Source organism: Callorhinus ursinus, unplaced genomic scaffold, assembly GCF_003265705.2.
Source record: "Callorhinus ursinus isolate GAN/ISIS: 27379988/994484 unplaced genomic scaffold, GSC_fseal_2.0 scaffold72, whole genome shotgun sequence".
NCBI lineage: Eukaryota > Metazoa > Chordata > Mammalia > Carnivora > Otariidae > Callorhinus > Callorhinus ursinus.
Window position 1 is genome coordinate 3,837,562 of NW_027397134.1, and position 20,052 is coordinate 3,857,613.

At 46.3% G+C, this 20,052-nt stretch overlaps 1 protein-coding gene across 6 annotated transcripts in view; it reads right to left on the bottom strand.

Annotated features, from left to right (window-relative positions):
• AP1B1 (adaptor related protein complex 1 subunit beta 1) overlaps window positions 1-7,850 on the bottom strand; it is a 54,661-nt gene extending 46,811 nt beyond the window's left edge. For 5 of the 6 annotated variants that reach the window (XM_073886837.1, XM_073886836.1, XM_025858091.2 and 2 more), the window contains exon 1: window positions 7,697-7,850. The gene's annotated coding sequence lies outside the window, so the exon portion shown is untranslated. Of the gene's footprint in view, window positions 1-7,634 lie in introns of all 6 variants that reach the window. The other variant, XM_073886834.1, reaches the window with a different exon arrangement.
• Window positions 7,851-20,052: the final 12,202 nt, after the last annotated feature.

Sequence of the window (20,052 nt, forward strand, 5' to 3'; positions counted from 1 at the left end):
CCTATGGGATCTACCTTCAAAATGAATCCGGAATCCATAAAGTGGTTATTCACCAGCTCCATCACTTCCACCACGCTCCAAGCCACCATCACTTTTTTTTTTTTAAGATTTTATTTATTTGGCAGAGAGAGAGAGAGAGAGAGAGAGAGAGAGAGAACACAAGCAGGGGGACTGGGTGAGGGAGAAGCAGGCTTCCCGCTGAGCAAGGAGCCTGATGCGGGACTCGATCCCAGGACCCTGGGATCATGACCTGAGCCAAAGGCAGATGCCTAATGACTGAGCCACCCAGGCGCCTCCCACCATCACTTCTTATTGGGATTGCTACCAAAGCTGCTTCCACACTGCTCTCAACAACCCATTTCAGCAACAGGCAGAACGATCCTATTACAGTCGAAGTCAGACAGTGGTACTCCTCTGTCCAATCCTCCCAACGGTTCCGTGTCTCACCTTGGAGTAAAAGCCAAAATCTCTCCCATGGCCTCATGGACTATGGGCTCATATGAGACACACACCCCTTCTGTCTCTCTTTCACACACATACACACCACCCATTACTTCTTCGAACTCTTCTCCCACTGTTTTCTCTATCATTCCCTCAGTTCCAGCCATTTGGGGCCTCTGCTGATCCTTGAACACAACAGGCACATTTCCACCTCAGGGCCTTTGCACATGCTGTTCACGTTGCCAGGGAGGCTCTTTCTCCAGATAGCGCCATGGCTCAGTCCTTCACCTCTTTCAAATTTCATTCAAATGTCACCTCCTCTGACCACTTCATTTAAAATTCTGCACATCCCCAACCAATCCCCCCAACTCCCTATCCTTCCTTTTTTTTTTTTTTAAGATTTTATTTATGGGCGCCTGGGTGCTCAGTTGGTTGGGCGACTGCCTTCGGCTCAGGTCATGATCCCAGGGTCCTGGGATTGAGCCCCGCATCAGGCTCCCTGCTCAGCGGGAAGCCTGCTTCTCCCTTTCCTACTCCCCCTGCTTGTGTTCCCTCTCTCGCTGTGTCTCTCTCTGTGTGTCAAATAAATAAATAAAATAATCTTTAAAAAAAGATTTTATTTATTTGACAGAGAGAGCACAAGTAGACAGAGAGGCAGGCAGAGGGAGAGGGAGAAGCAGGCTCCCCGCTGAGCAGAGAGCCTGACACGGGGCTCGATCCCAGGACCCTGGGACCATGACCTGAGCGGAAGGCAGATGCCTAACCGACCGAGCCCCCCAGGCGCCCCCCAACTCCCTAACCTTTTTCTCCTTTTGTATTTCTTTAAGATACTTATCACCAACATACTATAAAATATATTTATATTGTCTATTTTTTCTCCTTCCATAATGTGCTCCATGAGGACAAAGATTTTGTCCATTTTATTCACTATTGTATCCCTAGCTCCTTGACTGTTACCTGACAAACAGTAGGTGCTCAATAAATGTCTGAATGATTAGTGCTCAACTCTCTTCTTGGGGAAATTTCAAGTTTTGTAAACCACCCTCAGCTAGAGACCAGCTTCCCCATGTTCCATTCACAGGGTTTGCCAGCATCAGACGTGCATCTGATCTGGTTTTCAAGCTAATTTGATAAAATTGAAGTTGAAATTGTCAGACCCCCTAGCCCATTTTAGAGCGAATAAATAAATGGAAGACAATAAAGGAAAGAGAGAAGGGCAAAGGGCAGAAGATCAGGCGGCAACAACTCTGATGGGAGAAAGGTCAAGGCCACCTCTTTCAGTGAGGCCAGATCACCGTCCCCTGCTTCCACAGGCATCAGCTCAGAGACTAAAGCTGCTGGAGGTGGGGATGCAAATGCTGGGGGCAGGGGGTCTGACACAGCTGTGATGTGAACACAGACAGGCCCTTCCCTCCGCCTATAACCCTCTAGGCCCACAGGCCCTCTGTGTCAAGCTCTTCATTGCTTTTGCACTTAAGGAGCCTTCTGCCTGGATGATCCTCTCCAGCTCCTAGAGTGGCTGCTCCAACTTATCCTTCAAATCTCGGCTCAGATGACATCATTTCAAAGATACCATCTCTGGGGTGTCTGGGTGGCTCAGTCGGTTGGGCGTCTGCCTTCGGCTCAGGTCATGATCCTGGAGTCCCGGGATCAAGCCCTGCATCGGGCTCCCTGATCATTGGGGAGTCTGCTTCTCCCTCTGCCCCTCACCCCGCTCATGCTCTCTCTCACTCTTTCTCTCAAATAAATAAAATCTTAAACCACAAAAAACCCACAAAGATACTGTTCCTGTACTAAGTACATATTTTCCTGCTGTCGCCCCACCCCCATTCCTATTCATATGTTTGCTGAGCACCTCCCATGTGCCATAAACAGGTCTACATGCTAGGGATACAGCAGTGAATAAATCAAACAAAAATCCTTCCCTTCATGGAGCATACATCCCAATGGCAGACAGGGACCACAGGCAAGATAAATAAGTACAATAGGTACTATCTCAGATAGTGATAAATGCTATGGAGAAAGAGAAAACAGGGAAGGAGGATAGGGAGTGTGGAGGAGGGGAGGAAAGGAGGTTAAAATTTAACCAGATGGCCACCTTGAGAAGGTGACAGGACACTGTCTCAACATCCAGCCACTCAGCTTCATTCAGAGAATGAAGACCACAGAAGCAGACTCACTGGCTAATGAAATTTTGTCATTCCACTCTCAATATGGTTAAGACCCTAAAAACAATTAGGTGTGGCAAAAACTATGTGTCACCCAAGTCTATTCCTTTACAGAGCTCTGCTTTAACGAATGTTTTCAGTGCTGAAAATGAATGATGGAGGACTGCTTTTAAAGCTTTGAGACCTTACTTTCAAACCTACCATCTTCCAGCTCAAGTCCACAGAGGAGACGGTAAACCTGGGAGAGCAGTCACTAAGGTGGGCATTCTGGCTGCTGATGGACTCTGGGCATTCTGGACTCAACCAGCCTCTTATCTTAATGAGAAGAGGTCTCCCAACTTTGGGGAGACCCTCTTAATGGAGGTAAGAGGTCAAGCCCAAGGCTAAAGACCCCAAAAGCATGAGGCTTGGAAGTCTAAAACCACAGCCAAGCCCCTCCTCAGCAACATTAAAAAACAGGAGACAATCCAAGAATGAGGTGTTGGGAAAGGGAAGGTGGCCACAGCAGGTGTGACAGGGGCTCTCCAGAGGCCTACACAACTTAACAGGCACAGGCATACCACTGCTGTAAACTGAGAATTGTAATGTCACATACCTGAGGGATTTGTGAGGCTAAAACAGGTCAATACAGGGGCGCCCGGGCGGCTCAGTCAGTTAAGCGTCTGCCTTTGGCTCAGGTCACGATCCTGGAACCCCGGGATTGAGCCCCAAGTCGGGTTCCCTGCTCAACAGGGAGTCTGCTTCCCCCCTCTTGTGCTCTCTCTCTCACTCTCTCTTAAATAATAAAATCTTTTTTTAAATTTTTATTGTTATGTTAATCACCATACATTACATTAGTTTAATTTTTTATTGTTATATTAATCACCATACATTACATCATTAGTTTCTGATGTAGTGTTCCATGAGTCAATGTTTGTGCATAACACCCAGTGCTCCACGCAGAATGTGCCCTCTTTAATACCCATCCCCAGGCTAACCCATCCCCCCACCCCCCTCCCCTCTAGAACGCTGTTTGTTTTTCAGAGTCCATCGTCTCTTAAATAATAAAATCTTTTAAAAAATAAAATAAAACAGGTCAATACATACAAAGCCTTCAGCAGTGCCCCAAGTGGCCTATTGCTATAGGCTGGCCGCTATGACTATTACATAGGGAGAGTGGTTACCACCAGCACCTCCTCGCTGTTCCCCAACCCCAAGTCTCTGGGAGGCCCTGAAGCACTGTGGTGGTGCCTGTTGAAATGTAAGTCAGATCTCAGAACTCCTGCTCAAAACCCTCTAGCAGCTCCCACCTCACTCAGAGTAAAAGCCAGGGTTCTCATCTTGACCTGGAAGCCCCCTCCATTCTCCTCTGACCTCATAACCCACTGCCCTGCTCATTGCTCACTCAGCTTCCCTGCCATTCTCAAACAAGCCAGGGACACTCCTACTCTCCACTATCTTGGGCCTGGAAGGCTCTTTCCCCAGACAATGTCACTCTGGTGGCTGTCGGGGTGGTAGCAACAAAACCAGAGTAGTTAATCCTATCACCGGTCAGACTTCTCCCTATCCCTCTGGAGTGATATGAGGATGGACAGGAAAGTGCTTTGAATTCCCTCTTCCTAGTAATCAAAGAATTGTAACAAGTCAGTGCAACATTCATTCATTCGCTGAACATTTTCTGAGCACCTATGTGCCAGACATTTCATTAAGTGCTAGAGACACAGACAGTTAAGACAAGTCCTCCCCAAGGATTAAGAGCTGTTTACTTAGAGAAGCCAGCCAAGTAAACAATGACAAATCCTCCTGAGCAGTGCCACTGGACACTGAGGAGGTTCAGGCCTGCAAGGTGAGAGAGATGATCAGACAGGAAGCTCCAAGTAGTGGTCCAGCAAAGAGGCATGTGTGACAGGAAATGGTGTTCCAGCAAAGAATAGCACAAAACAAAGACACAGAATGTAAAAAGAGTTGAGCGTTCCAGAAGTGGCTGAGTTTGAGTTTGACTGGAGCGTGGGAAGAGATGGAAGTGGAGAGTAGGAGAGATGAGGCAGGAGAGCCAGGCAGGAGTCAGCCCAAAAGGCCTTGAAGGCCATGATAAGGAATGTGAATTTTAGTCTGAGGGCAAAAAGGAGTCACTGATGGATATTCAAGCAGGATTATTTTTTAAAGGATTCCCCAAGTGCTCAAGTGATATTTTCTCTCTGGTGTTATTTGTTCCTCTCTGTGTGAAGAGAAAAACAAAACACACTAAAACCATTTCTGGGCTGTAATCATGTATCAGTGACCTATCTCAGGCAAAAAAAAAAAACCTGTTCAGAAAAAGAAACATCTACATGTAACAGATGCCCTCTCAATCTTTCATAATTACACTAAAATGCAAAACTCATACCCAAGCCATGTTTGCTCACTGTCAGCATGTCAGGCTTTGGTGCCAGGCATGGGGGGTTTTCTGGGAAGTGAGCAGTCAAGACATGCAACAGCTTCAGAGGATGACCAGCAAAACATGAAAGTCCAAGTCCAAAGCCAGTAGGACCAACAGACTAAACTTGTTCTGAAACACTTTTAGGAAGTGAAACGAGAAGGGTGGGAGCAATCCTGTGTACATAAAGGTCTCTGTTTGCAGAAGGAAGTAATACCCCACAAACCAGGGTTGACAGCCTTCCTCAGACAGAGGCTCCCAGTAGGCATCAACTGCCTAGGGTCAAGGCAACCAACCACAGTAACAGTCTCTGCACAAATTTCCTTATCTAATCCCCACACACACCAGTGTTGGGGTGGGGGGGATAAGGAGAAGGTGGTGGTATTATTTTAGAGCTGAAGTAAATGAGGCCAAGCCTAAGTAAGTTGTCCAGCTCACACTATCAGGAAGCTGCTGAGCTGGGTTCAGAACCCAGGGCTGACTCATGGGGAGTCCGGCAGTGCTTTTTCCACTACACCTCTGAGCCCTTCAGGCCGCTCAGGATGAAGCCTCTGCTCAACGCATACTCAACAGATAATCTCTCCACAACCTCTGAGGAATCTGATTCTTTGAGAACTACTGAAGCTACTCTTTATGACAGTTTTTAAGAGGATGGAGGAGGCTGGTGGGCTCAACTCAGGACAGGGAGCCAGATGCTCTGAGCTTTGCTCATGTTCCCACCATCTGTGACAAGTCACTTCATCTCAAATCCCCCCTTGGAAGGATGGGGATAAGGTGACAATATTAAGTTTCTGTGAATTCAATGGAACGAGAAGAACAGATCATAGAGTTTAAAAAAAGGTACTACAGGGCACCTGGGTAGCTCAGTCGTTAAGCATCTGCCCTCGGCTCAGGTCATGATCCCAGGGTTCTGGGATAGAGTCCCAGGTCAGGTTCCCTGCTCAGCGGGAAGCCTGCTTCTCCCTCTCCCCCTACTTGGGTTCCCTCTCACGCTGTGTCTCTGTCTGTCAAATAAATAAAATCTTAAAAAAAAAAAGTTTTTTTTAAAAAAGGTACTACAGTAATATTTAAAGATTTTTATTTATTTATTTGTCAGAGAGAGAGAGAGAGCACAAGCCAGGGGGAGCAGGAGAGGGAGAAGCAGGCTCCTCACTGAGCAAGGAGCCCGATGTGGGACTCGATCCCAGGACCCCGGGATCATGACCTGAGCCGAAGGCAGACGCTTAACGACTGAGCCACCCAGGCATCCCAGTACTACAGTAATATTTATATCACAGCTTTCTTCAGAAGCATGTGATATAATGGGTTATATCACAGGTTCATTAAGGCTTGTAACACCACCCAGGACTGGCTGGATAGGAAGGCAGCAGGTCTTTCTCCTGCTGCTATCAGGGAAACTGAGCCAGAACTGGAGCAAGTGAATATCTGCAAAGGAATAAGGCTCAGACTCCCAGAGTCTGGTCCTCCAGCCATCAAATGACCTCACCATCTACCAAGCAAGATGTGTCTTCCCAGCCAAGAAGCCAAGGGGCCTGCACTTTTCTGAGACAGAGACCCTCCCTTTGAGAACGTTCTTCAACAACCTAGGGCCAAAAGATCCCCTAGGGGTCATGTGCTTCCTCTCTTTATTCCAAAAGGAATGCAGCTCAACCACTCTTAAGAGAGGGTCTGAATATTCTTAAATCAGCTTCATGAATAGCCTGTTTTGTGTCTCACAGTTCTCAACAGTCAGGAAAAACTTCCACTTTTGCCCTGAAATGTAATTACTTACAGCAATAGCCTGCAGGATTGTTTCATCCTAAACACGTGAATCAAATGCCCCTTATGAAGATCAGACACAACGTAATAAGGCTACACCTTTACATAGCTTCGAATAAATACAAGAGCAGCTAAAGATATCAAACAGCCAGCCCCTACACCCCAACCTTGCTCCAGCCTCTTCTGTCTCTGCACTTTGCAGGTCCCTGAAAGCCTGGGTAAGAACCCTGGCTCTGCCTACACCTATAGTAAGGACTGACCTTACCATGTATGATTCAACCTCTCTGTGCCTTAGTTTCCTTGTGGATAAAATGAGGATATCAACAACAGCTACCACACAAGGGTTGTTGTGAAGTTTACATGTGGCATTGTACCTACAGTGCTTAGCGCAGTGTCTAGCACACAGTTGGTGCTCAATAACTAGTAGCTAGCATTTCGTCAGTATTTTTAGCGTGATCACAGGTGTCCCCAGATAACCTGTCCACGAAAAGCCGACGGCTAGACCAAGCCCAAGCCTACGGCGGGACAGGCGCGCAGGGCCGGTTCTTGATTTTTTTTTTTCTTTTTGAACCTTGGCAAAGAGATAAGGCCCTGAATGACAGGGAGGCCTCAGGATGGAAGGAGGAAACCAGGACAGGGAGAGGAGTTTCTCCCCTGGCGAGGGGCGGACTCCTCGGGGCCTTAGTCTAGGTAGGAGTCTCTCGGGAGGACGCCCCAAGAGGGGCTGCCGGCTGGGGCGGCTGGGATTCAGGCCGGCGGCCAAGTGGTCACGAATGAATGAACCCGCAGTCCTTCTGTCTCGTCGTGCAAGCCACTCTCGCCCCTCTAGCGCCCCGTCCTCTCCGTGACCTCTGACCCCACCAACCTCTCACCTCAGACCACCGCCTCCCCGGCCCACTCCTTCTCCTGCCTCTCCGACTCCCCGCTTCCTCACCCACAGGTCCGAACGGCTCCCGGCACCACGGCGCGGCTCGGCTCGCCAGCAAAATGTCCGCGGCCTCGCCCTCCCGCTCCCCCGGTGCGTCCGTGCCGCCGGCCGCTCGGAGCCCCGCGGCTGTCACCTGCCGAGCGGAAGTGAGCTGCCCGCGCGCGGGCACTTCCGGTGGACGCACGGCCTGGGGGCGGGGTCAAGGGTGCAACCCGGGCGGGGGTGGTGCCCGACGGGGCGGGGTCAGTAAAGGGGCGGGGCCAGACGGAATTAACCCCTCCCCAGCCGCGGCATTGCCTCGCCGCTGCCTCCTGCAGAGCGCTAAAAAATTAGTTAAGTAATTTAAGTAACTTAAGGTGATGACTTTAAGGGCCATCTCTTACTTCTGTGTTACAGACGGGAAAACTGAGACTCTGAGAAAGGCAAGGTTTTGCTCAAGATCAAGTTCCTTATGAACGTTAGAGTCAAAACCAGAACTGTAAATCCAGTCTAGCGCTTGCTGCCCTTCAGGGCAGCCCTTTGGAAATTCCGACTGGAAGAGTTAAACCCATGTGCCTCCGAGGAACTTTTATCCAAGAGGAACTTCATAATATCCCATTTTCCTTTGCTGGGTCTGCCAGGACGTTGATTCCTATAATCCCTCACTCCCGATTCTGGTACTATTAACTTCCTCCTTATAGATAATTTCTGATCATCCCCCTTAAAACAGTATTTCGTCACTGCACTTTAAAAATGTTTTACTGGGAATGAGTTTAACTATGACAAGCTCATATTCTGACTCTTAGAGCATTTTCTTTTTGCCATGATAGTGATTTCATTAGATTTGGACACATTTGTAACCAGATATGAATGCCACCTCTGTCAAAGGTGTTTCAGCAAAGACAGTAATTAAAGGTTTATAAACTAAACTTCAGGTTAAGAAAAGAACACCTATTTTTTTTAAAGATTTTATTTATTTATTAGAGAGAGAATGAGAGACAGCATGAGAGGGAGAAGAGTCAGAGGGAGAAGCAGACTCCTCGCTCCGCGGGGAGCCCGATGCAGGACTCGATCCCGGGACTCCAGGATCATGACCTGAGCCGAAGGCAGTCGCTTAACCAACTGAGCCACCCGGGCGCCCAAGAACACCTATTTTTTAAAAGTTGCTTATTACTAGAAGCGCCTGGATGGTTCAGTGATTCTTGGTCTTGGGGTTGTGAATTCAAGCCCCACAGTTGGGTGTAGAGATTACTTAAAAATAAAATCTTAAAAAAAAAAGTTCTATTACTACATTATGAGACCATTAATGTCAGACTGAAACGCTAGTCACTTAAAATGATTTAAAAGTCTAGTAACATTTACCTGTTTCTTATATGTAAAAGGTGACTTTACTGCGTCCTCAATTCTTTACAGGAAATGTAAAGAACATCTTCTTTTTGGGTGTGGGGAGGAAGTATTTCAATTATGAACTATAAATATATATAACTGAAAAGTGTTATTTCTAATGTTTTAAACCACTCTGGTTAGCTAAAGATATATTTGTGTTGTTTTTGAGTACTTGTATAGGGTTTTTTTATAATTATAAATTTAGTGAGCACTTCATATGTGTAAGGCACTCCTTTTACATACATTGCAGCATTAAACAAGTGACTTTGGCTTCACACTCTTACATTAGTCACCTAAGTATTAGAAAATATTGCTTTTATTTTATTTATTTTAAATATTTTATTTATTTATTTGACAGAGAAAGACACAGCGAGAGAGGGAACACAAGCAGGGGGAATGGGAGAGGGAGAAGCAGGCTTACTGCTGAGCAGGAAGCCCGATGCTGGGCTGATCCCAGGACCCTGGGATCATGACCTGAGCCCAAGGCAGACGCTCAACAATTGAGGCATCCAGGCGCCCTGAAAACACTGCTTTTAGATACATCACTATCATCAGGTTATAAACCAAATATAAATAAGAAAAAGAATTAGTTTCACCCTCTAGATTATATAAGTAAAAGGTTAGCATTTGAAATATGTGTTAATTCAACTCCAGGGTGAAGGATGAAGTCAAACATTAACCTAATGAAAATTTTTGCTAGTGAAAATATGAAAACCTGATGATGGGGCACCTGGGTGGCTCAGTCAGTTAAGTGTCTGCCTTTGGCTCAGGTCATGATCTCGGGGTCCTGGGATCAGCCCCAAGTTGGGCTCCCTGCTCTGCGGGGAGCCTGCTTCTCACTCTCCCTTTGCCCCCCACCCCCACCCCTGCTCGTGCTCCCTCGCTCTCCCTCTCAAATAAATCTTAAATAAATAAATAAAATCTTAAAAAAAAGAAAAATATGAAAACATGAATAATGGCAATGTTTGTTTGCTTTGCCTTTACTTATGTTTTTCACACTGCTTAAATATTAGATATTAAAAAGCCAATCATGGGTTCCTTTGTACCTCTACTGATATGATTTCTTTTTTTTCTTTTTAAGATTTTATTTATTTATTTGCTAAAGAGAGAGAGGGAGAGCAGAAGCAGGGGGAGTAGCAAGCAGAGGGAGAAGCAAGCTCCCCTCTGAGCAAGGAGCCCAATGAGGGACTCCTTCCCAGGACCCTGGGATCACGACCTGAGCCAAAACAGATGCTTAACCGACTGGGCCACCCAGGTGTCCCTCAACTGACATGATTTCTTAAGGTATGTTCGACCTTTGTTTTGCTTATCTTTGTGGCATATAGCCTGATAAATAAGGTGATAGTAAAAGATACATTTTTTCTTTTCACTTTTTTTAAGATTTTATTTTTATTTTTTTTTAAGATTTTATTTATTTGACAGAGAGAGACACAGCGAGAGAGGGAACACAAGCAGGGGGAGTGGGAGAAGGAGAAGCAGGCTTCCCGCGGAGCAGGGCGCCCCATCCGGGGCTCGAGCCCAGGACCCCGGGATCATGACCTGAGCTGAAGGCAGACGCTTAACGACTGAGTCACCCAGGCGCCCCTTTAAGATTTTATTTTTAAGTAATCTCTACACCCAAGGTAGGACTCAAACTTACAACCAAGAGTCACATGCTCAGGGGCCCCTGGGTGGCTCAGTCGTTAAGCATCTGCCTTCGGCCCAGGTCATGATCCCAGAGTCCTGGGATTGAGTCTTGCATCGGGCTCCAGTCCTGCATTGGGGTCCCTTCTCAGTGGGAAGTCTACTTCTCCCTCTCCTTCTGCACCCCCCCACTTGTGTGTGCTCTCTCTCTCAAATAAATAAATAAAAGCTTAAAAAAAAAATTATCACTTCCAGGGGCATCTAGCTGGCTCAGTCAGTGGAGAAGGCACCTCTTGATCTGGGGGTTGTGAGTTTGAGCCCCATGTTGGGTTGTAGAGATGACTTAAATAAATAAATAAATAAATTTTTTAAGGGGCGCCTGGGTGGCTCAGTTGGTTAAGCGACTGCCTTCGGCTCAGGTCCCAGCTCAGGTCCTGCATCAGGCTCCCTGCTCAGCAGGGAGTCTGTTTCTCCCTCTGACCTTTCCCCCTCTCATGCGCTCTCTCTCTCTCTCAACTATAAATAAAAAATCTTTAAAATAAATAAATTTATTTTTTTAAAAAGGAATGATCACTTCTAGTAGATTGTAAGGTACAACTGAATATGATAGTTTCTAATATTCTCTTAGATGTACCTAATTTACCAAAGGAAAAAAAATATATTTAGCTGATGCTCTTCTAAGGAATTATGATACTGAAAGTGTGAAGGCGGTTAGTTTCTTAGTTTGTTTCAAATCACCAACATTTTTATTTGGAGTGATTATTGCAAAGTGCAGAATGTCTTTTTTATCCAAGAACTTGAAGCATACCTGGAATTTACCAGTGCACGTGCCCATTTTAGAATGCCATTTCCTAAAATAATCCACTAATGTTTTGAACATTTTCATCATTTGGTTTCTCTTTCTGCTAAAGAACAATTAAATCCTAATGTAGCATAGGATCCCTTTGGGCTGAAATCTGCATGGGCCAACAGCAATTAAACAGTTCTTTAATGCTTCTTCCCCACCCTGTACCAACACCTAGCAAGACACCAAACTCTTATAACATGTCTTGTTAGAAACTCATGGTCTGGGGGCGCCTGGGTGGCTCAGTCATTAAGCGTCTACCTTCGGCTCAGGTCATGATCCCAGGGTCCTGGGATGGAGCCCCGCATCGGGCTCCCTGCTCAGCGGGGAGTCTGCTTCTCCCTCTCCCACTCCCCCTGCTTGTGTTCCCTCTCTCTCTGTCTCTCTATCTGTCAGATAAATAAATAAAATCTTAAAAAAAAAATTCACAGTCTGCCCGGTGCCTACGTATCTTCTGCTGTTTAATCATTTTATTTTATTTTTTTAAAGATTTTATTTATTTATTTATTTGAGAGAGAGAATGAGAGACAGAGAGCATGAGAGGGAGGAGGGTCAGAGGGAGAAGCAGACTCCCCGTCGAGCAGGGAGCCCGATGTGGGACTCGATCCCAGGACCCTGGGATCATGACCTGAGCCGAAGGCAGACACTTAACCAACTGAGCCACCCAGGCGCCCCTGTTTAATCATTTTATTTTTAAAGATTTATTTATTTATTTGAGAGAGCGAGAATGAGAGAGAGTACATGAGAGGTGGGAGGACCAGAGGGAGAAGCAGGCTCCTCGCTGAGCAGGGACCCCGATGCGGGACTCGATTCAGGGACTCCGGGATCGTGACCTGAGCCGAAGGCAGTTGCTTAACCAACTGAGCCACCCAGGCGCCCCCTGTTTAATCATTTTAAAAGGTGGCTGGACATGCAGGTTTTGTCATACATAACCTATTGGGTAAGAAAGATAATCTTTGGTAGTACTTTATGCTTATAGTAGTTCTAAATGGTTTTGTTACTTATGGGGAACTAATAGCAGCTCTCAGGCTCAGCTGAGAAGTAGAATAGGAGCTATTATTTTTTCTGAAGGCCAAATAGATCACAGAAGATTCTAGGAAACGCTGGAGAAGGCAGTGCATATTTGCCATCACCAAAATACTTATTTGCATTTATGGAATGTGTTTTGTTTTTTAAATGTGTATTCATTTTTTTCATCTTGGCAGTGGAGAGTTTTATTCTCAAAGAATAAAAAATGTTATGGTTAGGGGTTCCTGGCTGGCTCAGTCAGAAGAGCACGTGATTCTTAATCTCCGGGTCATGAGTTCAAGCCCCACATGGGGTATAGATATTACTCAAATAAATAAAACAAAACAAAAAAATGTTCAGGGGGGCACCTGGGTGGCTCAGTCAGTTAAGCATCTGCCTTTGGCTCAGGTCATGATCTCAGGTTCCTGGGAACACCTGCGTAGGGCTCCCTGCTTAGCAGGGAGTCTGCTTCTCCCTCTCCCTCTGTTCCTCCTCCCTCACTCTGCTCTCTCTTAAATAAATAATACAATCTTTTTTTTAAAGATTTTATTTATTTATTCATGAGAGACAGAGACAGAGACAGAGAGAGGCAGAGGGAGAAGCAGGCTCCCAAGGAGCAGGGAGCCCGATGCGGGACTCGATCCCAGGACCCTGGGATCATGACCTGAGCCGAAGGCAGACAGACGCTTAACCATCTGAGCCACCCAGGCGCCCTAAATAAATAAAATCTAAAAAAAAAAAGTTTGGGTTAGGGACGCCTGGGTGGCTCAGTTGTTAAGCGTCTGCCTTAGAATCAGATCATGATCCCAGGGTCCTGAGATCGAGCCCCACATCGGGCTCCCTGCTCAGCAGGAAGCCTGCTTCTCCCTCTCCCACTCCCCCTGATTGTGTTCCCTCTCTCGCTGTCTCTCTCTCTGTCAAATAAATAAATAATATCTTAAAAAAAAGTTTGGGTTATATGCAGTAAATAGGCTGCTCATGCACTGGTGACCTGCTTTTAACTCGTCCCTTGGCTAGAAGGAACAAAAGGTATAGGTATAAATATTTGTCTGATTTTTTTTGGAAACTAGTATTTTTCTTACCTCATGAACTATTAGGGGACCTGTGGTTGTACTTAATAACCTTATATTTACCTCATACTTTCATTGCAAATAAAGTTTGAGCTCCATGCCCCTTTCCCCTCTTATTTTGTCAGTGACAAACTAAGTATATGTATATTTTTTAACGTACTAGAAAATGTAAAGGTTGGTAATTACATCACTTCCTAAATGATAGGAATAGATCATAATTAAGAATTTGTGTTTTCTCAAAAATAAACTCAAAATGGATGAAAGACCTAAATGTGAGGGCGCCTGGGCGGCTCAGTTGGTTAGGCGACTGCCTTCGGCTCAGGTCATGATCCTGGAGTCCCAGGATCGAGTCCCACATCGGGCTCCCTGCTCGGCGGGGAGTCTGCTTCTCCCTCTGACCCTCCCCCCTCTCGTGCTCTCTATCTCTCATTCTCTCTCTCTCGCAAAAAAAAAAAAAAAGAAAAGAAAAGAAAAGAAAAGAAAGAAAGACCTAAATGTGAGACAGGAATCCATTAAAATCCTAGAGGAGAACACAGGTAACAACCTCTTTGAACTGGCCCATAGCAACTTCTTGCTAGTCTTCAAAGGCAAGGAAAACAAAAACAAAAATAAACTATTGGGACTTCATCAAGATTAAAAGCTTCTGCACAGCAAAGGAAACAGCTGACAAAACCAAAAGACAACCTACTGAATGGGAGAAGATATTTGCAGATTTCTTAGCAGATAAAGGGCTAGTATCCAAGATCTATAAAGAACTTATCAAACTCGGGCGCCTGGGTGGCTCAGTTGGTTCAGCGACTGCCTTCGGCTCAGGTCATGATCCCGGAGTCCCGGAATCGAGTCCCACATCAGGCTCCCTGCTCAGCAGGGAGTCTGCTTCTCCCTCTGACCTTCCCCCCCTCTCATGCTCTCTCTCTCATTCTCTCTCTCAAATAAATAAATAAAATCTTTAAAAAAAAAAAAAAGAACTTATCAAACTCAACACCCAAAAAACAAATAATCTAGTCAAGAATGGGCAGAAGACATGAACAGACATTTCTCAAAAGAAAACATACAAATGGCCAACAGACACATGAAAAAATGCTCCACATCACTCGACATCAGGGAAATACAAATCAAAACCACGATGAGATTACACCTCACACCAGTCAGATGGCTAAAATTAACGGGCGCCTGGGTGGTTCAGTCAATTAAGCATTGTCTTACGCTCAGGTCATGATCCCAGAGTCCTGGGATCAAATTCTGCTTTGGGCTCCTTGCTCAGTGGGGAGTCTGTTTCTCCCTCTCCTGCTTCCCCTGCTCCTGCTCTCTCTCTCTCTCTCTCTCTCTCTCTCGGTCAAATAAATGAATAAAGTCTTAAAGAAAAAAAAAAGAATGGCTAAAATTAACAAGTCAGGAAATGACAGATGTTGAGGATTCAGAGAAAGGGGAACCCTCCTACACTGTTGGTGGGAATGCAAGCTGCTGCAGCCACTCTGGAAAACAGTGTGGAGGTTCTTCAAAAAGTTAAAAATAGAGCTGCCCTATGACCCAGGAATTGCACTACTAGATATTTACCCAAAGAATACAAATATAGTGATCTGAAGGAACACCTACACCCAAATGTTTGTAGGAGCAATGTCCACAATAGCCAAAATATGGAAAGAGCCCAGATGTCCATTGACAGATGAATGGATAAAGAAGATGTGATACATATACACAATGGAATATTACTCAGCCATCAAAAAAAAAATCTTACCAGGGGCACCTGGGTGGCTCAGATGGTTAAGCGCCTGCCTTCGGCCCAGGTCATGATCCCTGGGTCCTGGGATCGAGCCCCCCACATCAGGCTCCTGGCTCAGTGGGGAGTCTGCTTCTCCCTCTCCCTCTGCCTCTCCCCCTGCTCATGCTCTCTCTCTCTCTCTGTATCTCTGTGTATCAAATGAATAAATAAAATCTTTAAAAAAAGTAAATAAATCTTACCATTTGTAACAATGTGGATGAACTAGAGGGTATTATGCTAAGCGAATTAAGTCAATCAGAGAAAGACAATTATCGTATGATTTCACTCATGTGGAATTTAAGAAACAAAACAGAGGATCATAGGGGAAGGGAGGAAAAATAAGACGAAATCAGAGAGGGAGACAAACCATAAGATACTCTTCTTTTTTTTTAAAAGATTTTATTTATTTATTTGACAGAGAGAGACACAGCAAGAGAGAGAGAACACAAGCAGGGGGAGTGGGAGAGGGAGAAGCAGGCTTCCTGCTGAGCAGGGAGCCTGATGTGGGGCTCAATCCCAATCACCTGAGCTGAAGGCAGACGCTTAACGACTGAGCCACCCAGGCGCCCCCATAAGAAACTCTTAATCATAGGAAAGAAACAGGGTTGCTGGATGGGAGGTGGGTGGGGGGATGGGTAACTAGGGGATGGGCATTAAGGAGGGCACGTGATGGATGTTATATGCAACTGATGAATCACTAAACTCTATCTCTGAAACTAATAATACACTATATGTTAATTAATTGAATTTAAATTAAAAAAAAAAGAATTTGTGTTTTCTGTGGGGCACCTGGCTGGCTCAGTGGAGGATGTGACTCCTCATCTCAGGGTTGTGAGTTTGAGCCCCACGTTGGGTTTAGAGATTACTTAAAAATAAAATCTTAAAAACAATTCTAAAAAAAAAGAATTTGGGTTTTCTATGTTTTTACTGCCTTCCCCATACTTACTATTTTGTTTTGTTTGGGGCGGTGGAGGGGCAAAGGAAGAGGGAGAGAGAAAGAATCCCAAGCAGGCTTCCTGCCCCGTGCAAAGCATGATGTGGGGCTCAATCTCATGACCCCGAAATTTTGACCTGAGCCAAAATCAGGAGTTTGACACTGAACCAACTGAACCACCCAGGCGCCCCTTCCCCATACTTTTTTAATGTGGTTTTTTTCTCTGGCATAAGGAAACAAATTCCAGAACTCTGCTGAGTTGAAAGGCTCACTATGCCAAGGTGGCTGTTACTTTTTTTTTTTTGAGTCACTGGCAAGGCTGAGTTCTCTTTCAGTCCCTACTTTCCTAATTTTAAGAAGAAAATTGTCATAATTGAGATTTACTAAGAAATCGAAGGGAGATGTAATGTTCTAGCTTGCATATTATGATTACTGAGAAATTCATCTCCTACAATATAGCATCTCTAGTTACCCTTCAAGAACAGACATATCTCACAGGCTAGATTTGAGATGAGAGTCAGACGCTTAACCGACTGTGCCACCCAGGCGCCCTCTAAATCCTTTTCTGAAGTAGGCAGGGAATAAATAGAAAAATTTTATACATACGTCCCATGTTCCACATGCTATGCTCAGCTATCTGGAGGAACTACCTTCTTTAATGATAAATGCTGGCAAATGCTATCAGCCTCACTGGGGAACAAAATTTCACTGGGGATGTAACATGGAAAGAAAAGAATATTGAACAAAACAAACCAACAAACCTAAAGGTACCAGGGCTGCCTGGGTGGCTCAGTCAGTTAAGCATCTGCCTTTGGCTCTGATCATGATCCCGGGGTCCTGGGATTGAGCCCCATATTGGGGCTCAGCGGGGAACCTGCTTCTTACTTCCCTCTGCCTGCCACTCCCCTGCTTGTGCTCTTTCTTGCTCGCGTTCTCTGTCAAATAAATAAATAAAATGCAAAAAAAAAAAAAAAACCCAAACCCCAAACCCTAAAAGGTACCAAGCTGGAGAGCCTATGTGAAAGTAAGTTAGCGGTAAAAGCAGTCAGAGCTTTAAGGTTTCCCAGAAGACGGGTGCCTGGATGGCTCAGTCTGTTAAGTGTCACTCTTGATTTCAGCCCAGGTCATGATCTCAGCATTATGAGATTTAGCCCCGAGTTGGGTTCCACGCTATGTGGAGCCTGCTTGGGATTCTCTTTCCCTCTCCCTCTGCCCCTCTCCTGCTCACTCATGTTCTCTCTCTCTAAAAATAAATAAATATTAAAAAGAAAAAGATTTCTTGGGGTACCTGGGTGGCTCAGACATTAAGCATCTGCGTTCAGCTCAGGTCATGATCCTGGGGTCCTGGGATCAAGCCCCAAATTGGGCTCCCTGCTCAGCGGGAAGCCTGCTTCTCCTTCTCCTACTCCCCCTGTTTGTGTTCCCTCTCTCGCTGTGTCTCTCTCTGTCAAATAAATAAAATCTTAAAAAAAAAAAAAAGAAAAAGATTTCCAAGAAGACAGAAGTCACAGTGTTAGTTTGTTCAGGAAGGACATCCGAGGGAAGGGGGCATTGGTGCTAGGCCTTGCCCAATGAGAACAGAGCCTCACAGGCTGAGATGGAAAGACAAAGCGGGGGCGCCTGAGTGGCTCAGTTGGTTAAGCAACTGCCTTCAGCTCAGATCATGATCCTGGAGTCCTGGAATCGAGTCCCGCATCGGGCTCCCTGCTCAGCGGGGAGTCCGCTTCTCCCTCTCCCGCTCTCCCCTTTTATGTACTCTCTCTCTCTCTCTCTCAAATAAATAAATAAAAATCTTTAAAAAAAAACAAAAACGAAAGACAAAGCAATCCAGGGACAACAGTGCAAAGGCAGGAAGGCAAGAGAGCCGGGCATCTGGGTCCTTCAGAAAGCATTTCACAAGTCCCTCCTCGGAACCAGGCCCAGAGCTGGGTGTTGGATAGTCACATGGGTGAGGCAAAGGCCCTACCTTTGCTGAACCTACAGTCTGTCTGGGGACGGTGACAGCAGCAGACCCAGTGTGATTGGTGCTGTGATGGGGAATGCCTGAGAGGCTATGGGAGTCCAGAGCAGGGGCTGAAGCTCCCTGGAGTTGGGGTGGAGGAGCCTAGACAAGTGGAGGACATATAATCTGGAAGCGCAGAAAACAATGAATGTTTATGGAGCACCTAGGGTGTGGCAGGTGGTATGTAGAGGGTCTCATTTGCCCCTGATATCAGCCCCATGTTATCCGGGGGTGGGAGGGAATGTAACTCTTAAGAGCTTAAGTCAAACAGTGTGTGAGTGTCAGAGCTAAGGGCCTGGTCCTAGAGCCCCTTATACGTCACACTCATTCACCTAAAATCTATTCATCACTCCTGCCCGAGCCAGCCATAAGGGGCATACATGAACAAGGGCTAGCACAAGCTCTCCTTGGGCTACTGCTGAGTGTGGGAGAGAGACAAATAAAGGGGCAATTATAACACAGCCCAGAAGGACCAGGGAGGCACAGGAGACTTGAGCAGCAAACTTGCCCTGGGAAAGGCAGGGAAGGCTTCCTGGAGGTGGTGACATCTAGCCCAAGCTGTGAAGGATGATATGGCTACTATCAATAGTTGCCATGAACCCGGCATTGTGCTACGCTCTTCCACGTATTAAGTCACTGGACTCTTCCCAACAGTTTGAGTTTCCATGACTGTTCCCAGGTAAAACTGAGAAAACAGGCCAGTAGGCACGCTTCCCTGTGGGCCTGGGTCTCCTCTCTCACAGCTCTGCCTGGCAGGAGAGCTAAAAATATAGTCCTACTATATTAAGGCACAGCTTAACATCAAAGACTGGATACTTATGGTTTGCAGAGGTGGGAGCCAGAAGCAGAGAAGGGGGAGCCTCTCAGGGGCTTCCCTCTCCACCCCCACCACCGAAGCCAGCTGGTCACTCTGCCTGAGTCCCACTCATCAAATCCTGACAGGTGTGACCCAGTCACAGCTGGGTCTTGCGCATCTCACCTGGTCCTCTGAGACCCCAGGCCCAGGAGGAGCCCCTTGCTTCAAGAGGGTGGCATAGAGCCTATGATTGTCAAGCCCGCCTGGAGAGAGAACTGACTTCTCCCAACAAATTCCCCGTCGCTAACAACATCATCACCTCTTGGTCGGACAAGGGTGTTTTAAAAACTTTTCTTCAAGTCCTGCTCACTTCCCACCCTGCCCTACTGAGCTGGCTGACGTGGGACGGGCCTGTCTCCCTCTTTTAGCCTCAGTCTCTCCTCCTTGTGAACCCTGCACTCAATTATGGGCCAAGCACCATCGTGTGCCCTTGATGCCCATCCCTTCATGTCACCTTCACCATTCCCAAGAGGTGGAGGCTACAGCAACCTTCACTTTATAGGTGAGCACACTGAGGTCTAGAGAAGACGAGGAACTTTCCTACTTTCACAAGGCACCAATGGACTGAGCTAGGAGTGGAGGCTGGTGACGGCAGGGCCCATGCTTTCCCCTTCCCCCACCCATACCTGCCTCACGGGGTTTCATCCAATCAGAGGAAGGTTGGGAGTTCTTGTGGTGTCGCGAAATGACCGAGGACCTGCAGCTGGCACTGTGTGCGCTTCAACAAGTCCTTTCCTCCTTCTGACAGACACAATCTCCCGGCAGGTCCTTCCCCACCCTCCCGCCACAGCGGTGCGTAATCAACGAATGTGGCACAAATTATCATTTCCGCCTATGCCCACTAGAGGGCCCCCAAGTGACACTAACTGCCATGCTTCCCTTCCTATGTAATTGATAC